Source organism: Geotrypetes seraphini, chromosome 3 (genome assembly GCF_902459505.1).
Source record: "Geotrypetes seraphini chromosome 3, aGeoSer1.1, whole genome shotgun sequence".
NCBI classification, from domain to species: Eukaryota; Metazoa; Chordata; class Amphibia; order Gymnophiona; family Dermophiidae; genus Geotrypetes; species Geotrypetes seraphini.
The window spans coordinates 310,848,295-310,863,024 of NC_047086.1; the positions used below are offsets into that span (position 1 = coordinate 310,848,295).

The following is a 14,730-nucleotide window of genomic DNA, read 5'->3' on the forward strand; positions in this document are numbered from 1 at the left end:
CAAGGTTGTTGCGGGAACTCATAGGAGTCATTTTTTCAGCAAGATTGCACAGGCAGAAGTGTAAGAGGATCGCTACTGCCCTGACTCACCCCTTTGGACAGCCAGAGGGGCTAAGGTAGAAACATAGAAAGATGACGGCAGAAAAGGGCTACAGCCCATCAAGTCTGCCCTCTCCATTGACCCACCTCATTAAGTCTAAGTGCTAATGATCCAGTTCCTTAACTCGACCCTCGTAGGGATCCCACGTGAATGTCCCACTTATTCTACACTGGTTCCCCGAGGAAGGGGGCACACAGTGATTGCACAGCCAGCTGATGGCTGGGACAGGACCCGACACCTCAACTCAGGGGAGAGAGGGATTGCTCCCATCCTGGCTCGGGTCACCTATGGATCACCAGGATTTAAGGTGAATCCAGGGAGAGGCCAGCACTGGGTCCGGGAGGAGGGAGGGGCAGGTGGGTATAGAGTCCAGTGGCATTGGAATATAAAACCTTGGATTATATTTGAATTAACATCCCCCCCAAAAAAAGGGGGGATGTTATCTTGGTTTATATTCGGATGGGTTTATATCTGAATATATACAGCAAATATACAGAATAGGAACTTCAAGAAATATAAAAGCTCTAGTTCTTCACCATGGGTAGTGAGTTCAGGAAACAGATGAACCCCAGGCATACAGACCTATGTCCTACTTGTTTATCAACATTCTTGGATAAGGTCTAAGTCTTATCCCTCATCTTTACCTAATAATAAACAGCCTCCTTCTTTTAGGAGCTCTTACTCAAACTAGGTTCTAGAAATGTACTAGCAACAGATAATTCATTCCAGTGACAGATAATTAACTTTTGTAACATAATTTGTAAAACTTCCAGAGGAACAGATGTAGTAGTCAGGAGAAGTAAAATGGCAGAGGCTAATGGCACTTTACATACTGCTCACTTGTCTTTTTCTCCAGTGCGCTGTTGAAGATTATCATTTTCCCTTCCTCATACTATAGCGTTGACTGCAGCTCTGGCCTGGGAGAGTGCTAGCCCTGCCTGCCAATGATGTCATCAGAGGCTTGTGAGAACTGGAGCCTCATGCTAGGAAGATAATTTGCCTGCTCTCCTTGTGTGTTGTACCATATTCCCCGTTTTGCTTTTCTGGTTGGCTGTTGTGGATCATTGTTTTCCATTCCTCATACCATCACATTGAATGTAGCTCCTGCCTGAGATACTGCTAGCCCTGCCTGCTGGTGATGACATTAGTGACATGTGAGTGAAAAACAGAGCCTCACACTGGAGGTCCCGCATGACTGATGGACTGCACTAGACAAAGGAGCACAACTATACAGCTACACTCCTTTGGGCAGACTTGGGATGGTGCGGGGAATTAGAGGCCAACCAAATTTCTGTTTCAGTGCCAAAACTGACCCCAAATTCATTTTCTGACTGGTTTTGGTGTTGGCCAAAAGGCTACGGCCATGGTTTCGGCCTAATGGACCATGTGTTTTTGTAAACTACAGTTAAAATTTCATTTTGCTACATCTAATGTAGAGTTAGATAATAGATCAGTGGTCAAAGAACCTTCTTCTTGGACTCCAATGTCCCTAGTGTTGAGAGATGTGGAGGAGTTGGAATCACACCTGGGGAGCTGCTTGCCTGGTGTGAGTGGACGCTGGAGGAGACCTGGACGCTGCCCCGTGTTGCCCGCAGCAGCATTAGAGCCTGGAGCTGAAATCGGACAGGCATTTTGGAAGACGGACCCCTGACGTCATCGGGTCCGTCCTCCCTGCCTTTCAATTCCTTTAAATATGAGCCTGCTGCTGTGGTAGTGGCCACAGGGTGTGGCTGAAGGGGCGTGCCCTAAGGGGCAGGACTCGCCCTTTGGGAGCCCCTTGGAGCACCATGGAGCTGGGGAGCGGGAAATCAGGTTGTATAATTTCATCTGATATCATATCATGGGTAAGAGGAAAATTAAGCCTAAAAGCTCAACACCTGCTGTTTCTGGTCCCATGGACAGACATTTGACATTTCCTATAGAAACTCCAGTATTAACTTTACTTGACTCGAATTCTCCCATATCCGGAGCATCGTTGAGCCCCCCTCGAAAGGTCACCCCCCTCTTCATCCAGTATCTGGAGGTAGCGGGATTATAAACCCCGCTATTTCTACTGGTTTTGTGGTACCATCTACTCAGACAAGTAAACTGGCTTTTACTGAAATACCTAAACCACCTGAATTTACAGGTGTAGTAGAGGAGCAACCACAAACAGTGGAAAAACAAGATATTACCCTTAAAGATTTGTGGTTAGGTATCTCTAGAGTTGAAGGGTTTCTCAGAGAATCAGTGAAACAAACTTTGGATTATTCACAATCTGTAGTTAAAAAATTTGAGAATGTGGATTCTAATTTATGTTGTTTGGAAAAAGATTAGGAGTGGTTGAAACTCAGAGTAATACTTTGCAAGCTGGGATTCTAATTTAAGTTGTTTGGATAAAAGATTAGGAGTGGTTGAAACTCAAAGTAATACTTTGCAAGCTGTCCCAGTATCTGCTGTTAAGGATTCTACGGTGTTACATTCCAAAATAGAAATGCTAGAAAATATGTATAGAGCGAGGAATCTCCACTTGGTTAATTTCCCAGTGACTCATTTGCTATCATCAGAAATATTGTTAAAGAAATATTTCAAAGAGATACTGGGAATACCCAATGCGGAAAATTTCCCAATAAATAACTGTTATTATATTTGGCAAAAGAAAATAAGATCTGACCAGGAAGTGGACCAACTGGTAACAGGTGAAATAAATTTGACAGAGTTCTTGGAAGATACTCAAGATGTTATCCAGAATAGGTCCACCTTGGTAATAACATGCATGAGTGAGATAGATAAAATGCTGATAATGAAACTTTATTTTAAAAATAGGCTGACAAAATTTTGTGGAGATTTGGTTAGAATTTTTCCTGATGTCTCAAGAGCTACACAATTAAGAAGAAAAGAATTTTTGAAATTAAGAATAAGAGTCTTAACTCTTGAGGCATCCTTTAACTTAAAATTTCCATGCAAATGTCTTGTTAAGATACAAGACATTGAATATGTATTTTGGGATTGTAACAATTTTTGTTAGCTCGAGAACAGAAGTGAGTTTTCCTTTCTTTTCTTTGCCTTTAAGATTCATTACTGAGAAAATGGTAGGATGTCAATAGTTCCATATAGTAGGGAATGATTAGGATCCATATGAATTCAACCCATTTCTTTTGTTTTCCTTTAAATATGTAGTAGAAAAGCAGCATGTCTCCCCAATATTGTAGGCTTGAAAAGGATTGTGTTATATTTGTATTTGAAAATTTGTATGAGATTACCTTTTTCTTTGATATCATTTGATATTGTTAAGCATTAAATTCATAATAAAAAACAAAACAAAAAACAACGGAATCACACCTTTCTTGGACTACTAAGAATTTATCTAATGAAGAATGCAGAGCGTTAGAGAATTTGAAAATTAATGCTTCTACAGTGGTGTGCATTGCAGATAAAGGGGGAGCTATTGTCCTTCAAAATGTAGAAGATTATATGAGAGGCATATTGACAATTAAAAGATGAGTCTACGTACAGTGAGTTGAAGGAAGATCCATTAGATGAAATAGCCACATTGATAGTTAACTCAGTGGGACTACTTACCCCACTGAATCAGAAATCAAAATCCTGGGAGTATATTTAGACAGAAACCTGTCCATGAAAGCATTTACCTCAGCATTGGTTAAAAAGCGATTTTCATTTTGTGGAAGTTGCGTACTATTAAAGCATATTTTGAACCCATGGCATTCAGAACTCTTGCTCAATCCCTGATACTCAGCACCTTGGTCTATTGTAACTCAGTTCACCTTGCTGGACATCGTACAAACTCACTTAGATTACGAAGAATACAGAATGTAGCCTTTCATTTGATCTTCGATCTGAACAAATCGGACTATATTACATCTTATTATAGAGAAATCCGTTGGCTCCCATTTGAAGCCCGTATGCTGTTCAAATTGGGGATATTCTGTTATAGAACCTTATATGGTCAGGTGCCTGAATATCTATTAGAACAATTTACTTTGTTCAAAGCGAATTGCCCATTATGCACCACATCTTTATTCGTCTTTCTTCTGGTTCAAGGTTGTACTCACAAGAAATTCCAACAGTACTTATTTGCTTATCAGACAGCAGCGAACTGGGATGGAGAGTTATGCTTTTTATTCACAAGATCCTGCTCTTACATACATTTCAGAAAATTACTAAAATCGATATTATTTACAAGATTTTTAGAGAATTAAAAATGGTTAATGCCTAATGCAATCTGCAGATCACTGGGAATGCCCACTTCTCTATCTTTTGTGAACCGCATCAATCCGAGAGATTTTGCAGTCTAGAAATGTAATGTAATGTAATCACAAGGTCTGAAATTGGGCTTTTTGACTTTAGCAGAGCATATATATTTAAATGTCCAAGGATTCAAGATCCTGGTCTTTTACATGATCCCCAAAATTCATAAGCGAACAAAAGACCCTCCAGAGCGTCCTATAGTGGCAGCTTGTGGCTCTCTGCTAGAGTGGGTGTGTAAATATGTTAACACACTTTTACAACCTTGGGTTGTGCAAATTAAATCATAGCACCCATGTACTTAAATTACTGAATGCTTTGAAAGTCCCCACATCCTTTTTTCTGGTTATGAAGGATGTGACATCTCTGTACACTAAAATTCCCCTAGAGGAGGCCATTGAGATAGTTCATGAATTTTTGGAGTGAACCCACCACCTGATTGGTTCCTGTAGAATTTGTAATTTCTTTGATGGAGATTGCTTTATATAATAATTATTTTATTTTTGATGAAAATTCTTTTTTTTTTCAGAAGACCGGAATAGTAAAGGAAGTGGCTTTTTCACCATCACTTTCCCCTTTCACTTTCCCCAATTATCACCTTTCACTTTCCCCAATTTGTTTATGTCTCACTTTGAAGAAAATTTTGTATTCCACTCTATATGGTTTCATTATATCAAGTGCTGGTGGTGTTCTATTGACCTCTTACTCTTCTAGGCAGATAATTCAAAATTCTGTGATAATTATAATATATCTCACTGATATCACAGCTCTAATATAAATTAAATATAAGTAATAAGTAAAGTGCTCAGACCCTTCAACCAAAATTGTTTAGTAATGTCACCAAACTATGGCTGCCATTGGGAACATCATTGCCTTTACTGTCCCAATACCTTCCTGCACTTTTTACTCTGATGTATCCATGTATGATATAATGTAATAAATTCCTAAAAGTTCAGTAAGACAAAGGCAAACTTATCTTGAGTTATTAGGAAGGCTGGATGAAATATCTTTTAGCGGCCATAGACTAAAGAAAGTGAAAGAGCTGGTGCTCTAAATGAAATGCAGCATATGCCAATTAAATCCAAAAGCGCCCCCCCCACCCCCGACTCGAGTTTCGCACTTTTCCTCAGGAGGGGGTCACTTATTGGCTGTTTCAATCTCAGATGACAAGACAGACATTTTTCAATTAGCTCTTAGAAGCCAACACCTCTTTCTCCAGGTCAGGACAATAAGCTGTCCTGACCTGATAAAGGAGGTTTTGGTCTCTGACCATTGGTCAAAAATGTATTAAAATTAGTTCAATGAAAAGATGATATCTTAATTTTATTTTCAATTTATATTTATTTACTTTTATAAACAAGGGTACCACACTACTTTATCTTGAATTAAAAATAAAATTCTTTTTTTCTACCTTTATGTTCTTGTCATTCAGTTCTCTGGTTTCTGCTTTCCTCCATCTTAAGTCTCTCTCCAGGATTTTTTGCCGCTCCTTTTCTTTTTGGCTTTATTAATGAATTTTTCTACCTCTAACTTTCACTAACTCTACCCTTGTTCTCTCCCCCTTCTATATAGTGTTTGCCACCTATATCTGCCCTTTATTTCCTCTTCCATCATTATCTCTCTCCTCCAAATATCTGCTCATGTCTCTCCCCTTTTCTATCCAGCATCTCCACACTCTCTCCCCTTCCATCAGTATCTCCCTCACCTGTCTCTTCCCCCTTCCATACAGTCTGCCTCCTCTCTCCTGTTCCATCATCGCCTTCCTGTCTCTCCCCTCTTCTATCCAGGCTTCACTCCCTCTTTCTATACAGCTTAATCCCCTCTCCGCTTTCTATCCAGCATCTCCTCCTCTCCCATATTTCCATCCTCTTTGTATCTCTCCCCTTCCATACATCTGCTCCCTCTCTCCCTCACCTTTCATCCAGTATCTCACCTTTCACTTTTCCTGATCTCTTTCCTCTGTACCCCACCCATCTGCCTTCTCTCTCCCCTGTTCTTTCTAGAATCTATCTTTCCACTTTTATACAAAATCTACCCCCTCTCTCCCCATCCAAACCCACTTCCATCAGCGTCTACCCCCTCTCTTCCCATCCCAACCCACTTCCACAAGCGTCTGCCCCCTCTCTCTCCCCCAACCCACTTCCACCAGCATCTGCCCCCTCATCTGTCCTGGAAGAAGTAGTGATGTCAAAGAGGATTGGCCGGCATCCATGGGTATGTATGGGAAGGTCCCACAGCTGGTTTGTTTCAGTTTGCCACTGTTGCTTCGGGAAAGCAGCAGTAGTGGCACAAGATGGAAGAGTGATACCAGAGGGGTGCTGGTCCCGACTCCACGGTGAAGCTGAAAGGCTGCGTGGCCTCTTGTTAAATGGTACACAGCCACACAGCTTAGAGGGAACATTGTCATACAAAATATACTGTATTTATATGAATGAAGGCCATTATTTATATGTATCTTTGTGGTTTTGCATACATTTTGTATTTTTATAATTTCTTACATATGACATTTTTTATCTCTTGGCATGGTTTAGCTCCTTCCTGCCACGTTTCTCTCCAGTAGCATATTCCAACCTCTCTTCAATAACACAGTGTTTTATTATGGTTTCCAACAGTAAGCAGAGTCTTAGCTTCGGTAGCCAGTTTACCCACACAGTACTGCAACTACGGGTTTTTAACACTCTATCCACAGTCTCTCATTAGGACTTCCTTCTTCTCAGGGAAGCCTTGCATCACTGGCTTAAGTGTGGTTTGTGGCCCTGCTCACCCTATCAGCACTTCTTGTCTCTCATTCTGTCACTTAGCCCTGGCTTTTAGTCCCTAAGCCATAAGGGCTGTGGCAGCCACCTTCCTTGCAGTGTTCCTCGACACACTGACCCACCTGCTGCTGCCTTTAACAAAAACTACCAAATCTTACAAATTCTGGTTAAGAATAATAATTTTTTTTTTTTAAATCAACTTATCTCCATGGCTTGGGTCTTTCATTGTAACTTTAGGTCCATTGCCTGCAATCCTTTGCTTCTCTGTCTCAGCCTGCTATGCCAACCATTAGGCTACTCCTCCACTTCAGATAGGCAGTGATTACAGTTTCCATTTTCCAAAGAACTTTTGTTGAAAATCAACTTTTAATAAAGTGATTATGTACATGGGTTCTTATTACTGGAATGAATTTTCAGATGATATTAAAAGTATTATGTATATTTTATTTTGAAAATATAAAACATGGATTTTTAAAAAAAATATTTAGGATGATTTGAACAAGAAAATTCTTATTGGGAAAGGGAATGGGGACTTTATACCACTTTTTTGTTGTTTTGGCATTTCAAAGCAGTGGGCATTGGAGGATTAAGTGACTTGCCCAGGGTCACAAGGAACAGAACCGGGAAGTGATTTTATTGATATTATTTTAAATATTTGATTGTATTTATCATGATTAAATTATACTCTGTTTTGAGCTGATTACAATTTAACCCTATAAAGGTCACTGTCTCCTTTATACTCCAGACAGAAGTTTGCACTCTCAGGGTCTGAACCATTTTAAACAACTTTGTCCAAAGAATTATAGTCAGTATGAAACAAGAAACCCCCCCACCATATATAATTACAAGTCTTCATATGAACTGTTTAGGAAATAACTTAAAAATCTGGTTGTTCATTCAAATATTCCAATGCTATTAAAAGATGTCTATAAGAGAATTTATGTAAAATTAGAACTCTATCAAAACAGTAAAGATATTTTGAATGTGTTAAAAGATGTTTTTATCTCTGGTCTCATTTGTCTGTAAGACTGGATTGCATTGTCTATTGTAAACTCTACTTGGAGTTTCAAGATATAGGCGAATATAAGTGTTGAATTAAATTATAAATAACCAAATTAATTATGCATTAAAAATGTGCTTGCTGGTTTTAACAGACTGAAAAGAATGAATGTGGTGCATGAAAGTTTAGACACCATTTAAATCTGAACTTTATAACACCCCTTTGGGCAGAAACAGCAGCTTCCAAACATTCCCAGCAGCTAGTTAAGAGGCTGTGGTGTCTTACTCTGGGAATTTTACCCCACTCTTCTCTGCAGAATTTTAACCCAGAAATAGTAATAGATCTCATAACAACCACTACAATGCTTGAGATCTCACCACCGATTTTCAACAATGTTCAAGCCTGGAACTGTGACAATGATTTTTACCATGAGGTCATAAAACTAGTATAAAAAAATAAAATTATGGGACACATAGACAAACATGGTTTAATGGGACAAAGTCAGCATGGGTTCAGCCAAGGGAGGTCTTACCTCACCGATTTGCTTCATAATAAACAGGTCGATAAAGGAGAGCCAGTTCATATAGTGTATCTAGACTTTCAGAAAGTTTGACAAAGTTCCTCATGAAGGAAATTATAGAGTAATGGGATAAGAGGAAATATTCTACATATTCTAATGTTGTGGATTAGAATTGATTATTGGACAGAAAACAGAGGATAGGGTTAAATGGCCACTTTTCTCAATGGAGGAGGGTGAATGGTGGAGTGCTGCAGGGATCTGTACTAGGACCGGTGTTATTTAACATTTATAAATGAGCTGGAAATTGGAACGACAAGTGATATGATTAAATCTGCAGATGACACAAAACTGTTCAAAGTTGTTAAAATGCATGCAGACTGTGAAAAATTGGAAGACTGGGCATCCAAATGATAGATGGAATTTAACCCCTCTTTTACAAAGTTCGACAGCATGGGCTGCTGCAGTAACTGCCCTGAAGCCCATAGGAATTTAAAGGGCTTTGGGGCTTTTGCCACTCAGCAGCCACTAGAGCAGCTTTGTAAAAAGGGGTGGTGGGGGGGTGGTAATGTGGACAAATGCAAAGTGATGTATATTGGGAAGAATAATCCAAATCATAGTTACGAGATGCTAGAGTCCATCTTAGGAGTCAGCACCCAAGAAAAAAATCTAGGAGTCATCATAGACAATACACTGAAATCTTTCACTGAATGTGCAACGGTGGCCAAAAAACCAAAACAGGATGCTAGGAATTATTAGAGAAAGGATGATAGATAAGACTAATATTATAATGCCTCTATTGATCCATGGTACAACCTCACCTTGAGTATTGTGCTCAATTGTGGTCACCGTATCTCAAAAAAAAAATAAAAATAAAAATAGTAGAATTAGAAAAGGTTCAAAGAAGAGCGACCAAGATGATGGAACTTCTCTCATATGAGGAAAGACTAAAAAGAATGAGGCTCTTCAGGTTGGAAAAGCGATGGCTGAGGGGAGATATGAATCAAAGTCTATAAAATCCTAAGTGGAATAGAATGGGTACAAGTGGATCAATTTTTCACTCCTTTAAAAATTACAAAGACTAGGGGGGACACTCAATGAAGTTAAAGGGAAATTCTTTTAAAATCAATATAAGGAAATATTTTTTCACTCGGAGAATATTAAGGTCTGGAACGCATTGCCAGAGGTTGTGGTAAGAGTGGATAGCGTATCTGGTTTTAAGAAAGGTTTGGACAATTTCCTGGAGGAAAAGTTCATAATCTGTTATTGAAAAAGACATGGGGGAAGCCACTGCTTGCCCTGGATCAGTATCACGGAATGTTGCTACTCTTTGGGTATTTGCCAGTGACCTGGATTGACCACCGTGAGAACGGGCTACTGGGCTTGATAGATCATTGGTCTGACCCAGTAAGGCTATTCTATGTTCTAAGTAATGTTGCCAAAACTCCTCTGCGGTCAGTAGTAATGATAGTCACAAGTGGTATATGCCTTTTGCCCTGTAGATTTGAATTGGAGCACTTTCTGTAGTGTACTGTGGCATTCTTTCAGGAAGCTCTATGCAAAATATGTTCATTTGGATTGCTTCCTAGATCAGTGCTCTCTTCGAGTATTTGAGACCGGCTCTTTTCAATTTCAAGGATAGCTGTTTAATTGGGTTCAAAATATGTTCCCATTAGGTACATACCCTGTCAAGAAAGGCCATATTATTATTACTCCCATTCTAAAAGACAAAAAAGGTTCCATTAGCTTAGTTAATAACTACAGGCCTATTGCATCAATACTGTTTTTTGGGAAGTTGTTGGAAGACACTGTTTGTGTTCAGTTACTGGAGTATTTGAAGAATTTTGACTTATTACATAGCTCACAGTATGGATTTTCTGCCGCTGCACAGTACTGCGACAGTCATTGCTTCTTTACTAGATTACCTGTATTCCCTTTTTAGTAGGGGCATGGGTGTACTAATACTGCAATGCGATCTCTTCAGTGCTCTTGATCTTATTGATCATGAATTTTTACTTGGTTGTCTGGATTCTGTTGGAATATCTAGCTCTGTTCATCGGTGGTTTTATGATTTTTATATTCCAGAACATATCAAGTGTGCTTTAAAGGATCACTTTCACAAACTTGAGGAAACTCTTGTGGTGTACCCCAAGGGTTGTCCCTCTCTCCATTACTTTTTTAATATTTATCTTTCATTGCTGGGAAACAGACTGACTGAGTTACATTACAGTTGTCTTATCTTTAACTTCTTTACCATCACAACAATGTCAACATATTGCACAGGTTTTGCGTACAGTAGAAGAATGGATGTTAGAATTTAAACTCAATTCTCAAAAAACTGTTTTTTTGCCACTTAAACAAGGCTGAATGACGATAATTAATTTTGAATGACACTTTATATATCCCTTAGAATCTACTATTAAAATATTGGGAGTTGAATGAGAAAGAAACTTAACAATGGGCATTCATTTGGACTCAGTAGTTCACAAACATTTTGGGGTAATCTGGACACTTCGATCGATTAGGTGCTAAGTTTTACCTCCGATCGTTTTTTACAAGAAACAAAAAGGTGCTAATTTTTACCTCTGATTAAGTTTTACAAGAAAGAAATAGATGTTAAGTTTCTACCTCTGATTTAGGGCTAGATTCACAAAGCAAACCGATCGAGTACAGATCGGTTTGCAACCCCTTTGTGACCAGATTTCCCTCCTGCACTATTCACTAACTCTCCTGCGATCCGCTTCGAATCCGTGCATGCAAATGAGGAAAAACGCATGCAAAGTAGACAGGGACGTGATTCACCAAAGAAAATTTCCAATCCGACTGGGTTGGCCAATCAACCATAAAAACGACTGCTGGGGACCAGTTCAAAATGGCTTTCCGACTCTCCAGCTCCATTTAAAGTGATCCCTGCTCGCAAACTGTTTTCTAAATACACAATAAAGCACTGTCGATTAGACAACTACGCTAGTAATGTACTGAATAATGCACCCTTTTGCTTCAGAGCAAACCTTTTCAAATGGGTCATTTTCTAATTGCAAGAAGGTCGATTTGGGCAGGAACTAGGACAAATTATAGTCACACCCATTATAAAAAACCCAAAAGACCCAATTACATGCGCAAAAAAATTACAGACCAGTAGCCAGCATCCCGCTATTCACTAAAATATTAGAAGGATTAGTAAATGATGAATTGGTCAAACACTTAGAAAAATTTAATCTGGATTTTTTTCAGGTCACAGTACAGAAACCATACTAGCATCATTAATCAATCAACTAAACAACCTATTTAGTTTAGGTATCAGTGCCCTGATTCTCCAACTAGATCTAAGCAGTGCCTTCGATCTGGTAAATCATAATCTACTGTTGGGCTGCTTGAATTCAATTGGAATCACAGGTAATGTACACAAATGGTTCCAGGGTTTCCTGAAAAACAGATCTTATCAAGTATACAGTGCAGGTAAATACTCTCCCCTATGGACAAATTCCTGTGGAGTCCCGCAAGGCTCTTCACTATCACCAACGCTGTTCAATATGTATAATTAGTCCTTTTGGCTAATTTACTACAAAGTCTCAATGTGATATTCTACATCTACGCTGATGATATCACTATACTAATACCACTACAATCATTCTCAACAGAACTAAGTATCTTATCTCAAATATTCTGGGAAAATTAGAACAATGGATGTTGTAGTCAAAATTGAAACTCAACCCTGAGTAAACTAAGATCTTCCTTGCTAGCTTCAACCACAAACTCAGGGAAACTACCATTCAACTCAATGGTCAAAATTTTGAGATAGCAAGTCACATCAAAATCTTGGGAGTTACTCTAGACCGACACCTAACGTTCGAGAAACACACTGACCGACTAAAAAATGCTTTGCTATTTTATGGAAACCATGAACCATAAAAAATATTTTGACAAGAAGTCCTTTGGGATACTAGTTCAATCCACCATCCTATCTACCTTAAACTATTGTAGTATCACATACCTAGAGTCAACCAAGAAAATATTACTAAGACTTCGCCTGGTTCAAAATGCAGCTGTTCGTCTGATCTTTGTATTAAAAAAGTTTGACTATGTGGCCTTTTTATGTGCAACTTCATTGGCTCCCTTTCGAAACTAGAGTTATTTTTAAATTCAGCTGCATTTGTTATAAAGCACTCTTCAGACTACTACCATCATACTTATCCACCCAACTAAAATTATTCTCATCAAATAAGAACACAAGAAACTAGGGTATGTTTATGTATCCTGCTCTGAAAGCCTAGACAAAACTTACCTTGAGTTCAGAAAATTGATAAAAACCTATTTGTTTGGTAAATTTATGCGATGATTTCACATTATATTACATTGTACTGCATCATATTGTATTTCATTGTATTGTATTCCACTGAATTCTACTGCATTTTGTGTCTTCACTGATATGTCTCAGTTCCTCTTGTGAACTGCCCGGAACTTCCGGTTGGGTGGTATATAAGAAAATAAATTATTATTATTTAATTGTTAGTGCAGTCATTGGTTTTATCAGTTCTAGATTATTGTAATATTGTCTAGTTTGCAGGTAATCAAAAGCATATTTACAAACTTCGTATGATTCTGAATACGGTGACGCGTTTGATTTTCAATGTAAGACAAACAGATCATGTTACACCTTATTTTTGCAAATTATATTGGCTTCCAATGGAAGCACAAATTTTCTTTATCATTATAATTAATTACTTTCCTATCTCCAAAATCCTTTCATTTCCAATCAGTCTCAATTGTCATAGTTTTAGGTTTACCCCATATTATTTTATTTTATCTATTCATATTAAACTTTTTAATTTGTAGTATTGTAAACCGCCCAGATACATGTGATGGTCAGTATATCAAGCTACGAATAAACTTGAAACTTTCCCTACTTCTGTCAAAACTTCACTGGCTTCCAGTGATTTCTAGGGTTCACTTTAAATGTACCTGCCTAACATTCAAGATCCTACATGGCATTCTTCCTTCCCTAATTCCACTATCTTGGAATTCTTCGAGACCTGAAGTTACCAGATCCACCCAAAAACTTAAACTATCTTTCCCCTCGTTAAAAGACGTCATCTATGCAGGAAAATTAGGGAAATCTCTTTTCTTCAAAATCACTGAGCTTTGGAATAAACTTCCTGCCCTGCTGCGGAATCTGGGCTCCTTCCAATTATTCCGAAAGCATCTGAAAACCTGGCTTTTTTCAAAAATGTAAAGCTCACCACTCCCTTTATAACCACTAATTAATTCTTATTATGTTCTTCCCTCATTTATTAAAGTACCTGTGAACCGTGCCGAGCTCTATCTTTATGGAAAGGACGCGTTATATAAACTTAAGGTTTAGTTTGGTTGTTTTTATTATAAGGCACTTCGGCCCTGATTCTACAAAGTGCGTCCCGATTTTAGGCAGCTGTAGCTCGCCTATATTGAAGGTGCCTCCGGGAGCCTAGGGAGGCCCGCAAGACACCTAAGCTCGCCTAAGGGCCTTAGGCGAACCTAGGCGGCCCTACGCGTCTCCCTAGTAGAGGAAGAGACGCTTAAAATGTAGGCCAGCAAAACGCTGGTCTACACTGTAAGTAGACGCGGCCGCTATACTTATCGCGGCAAGAGATCTCCCTGCTGCAATAAGTATAGCGGCCGCGGCCGCCTGTCCCATCACCGGCAGGAGGATGCCTAACTCTCCTGCCGGAACCCCGGACCTGGACCACCCCTCCCCCCCAAACTGGTAATCGCAGGCAGGAGGATGCCCAACTCCTCCTGCCGGAACCCCCCAGACCCTCCCTCCCCCCCAAACTGGTAATCACCGGCAGGAGGATGCCCAACTCCTCCTGCCGGAACCCCCGGACCCCCCATGCTAACGACGACCCCCCCAACTAACCTCCCTCCCCCAACTAACCTTTAAATGTTGGTCGGCTGGACGGGTCTTGCTGCCGTCCAGCCGACAGGCCCGCCTTGTGTAAATGAGACGGGCCCGCCCCTTTCCGGCCCATCCCCGCTAAATCTAAGGCCTGATTGGTCCAGGATCTAGAAGCCTGGACCAATCAGGCCTTAGGGATAGCGGGTCCGCCCATCCCCACTAATCCTAAGGCCTGATA

The 14,730-nt window shown here is 39.6% G+C and overlaps 1 protein-coding gene across 1 annotated transcript in view; it reads right to left on the bottom strand.

Annotated features, from left to right (window-relative positions):
* LOC117358113 (serine palmitoyltransferase 3-like) overlaps positions 1-14,730 on the bottom strand; it is a 227,082-nt gene that overhangs the window by 40,445 nt on the left and 171,907 nt on the right. The gene's annotated exons all lie outside the window — the stretch shown is intronic.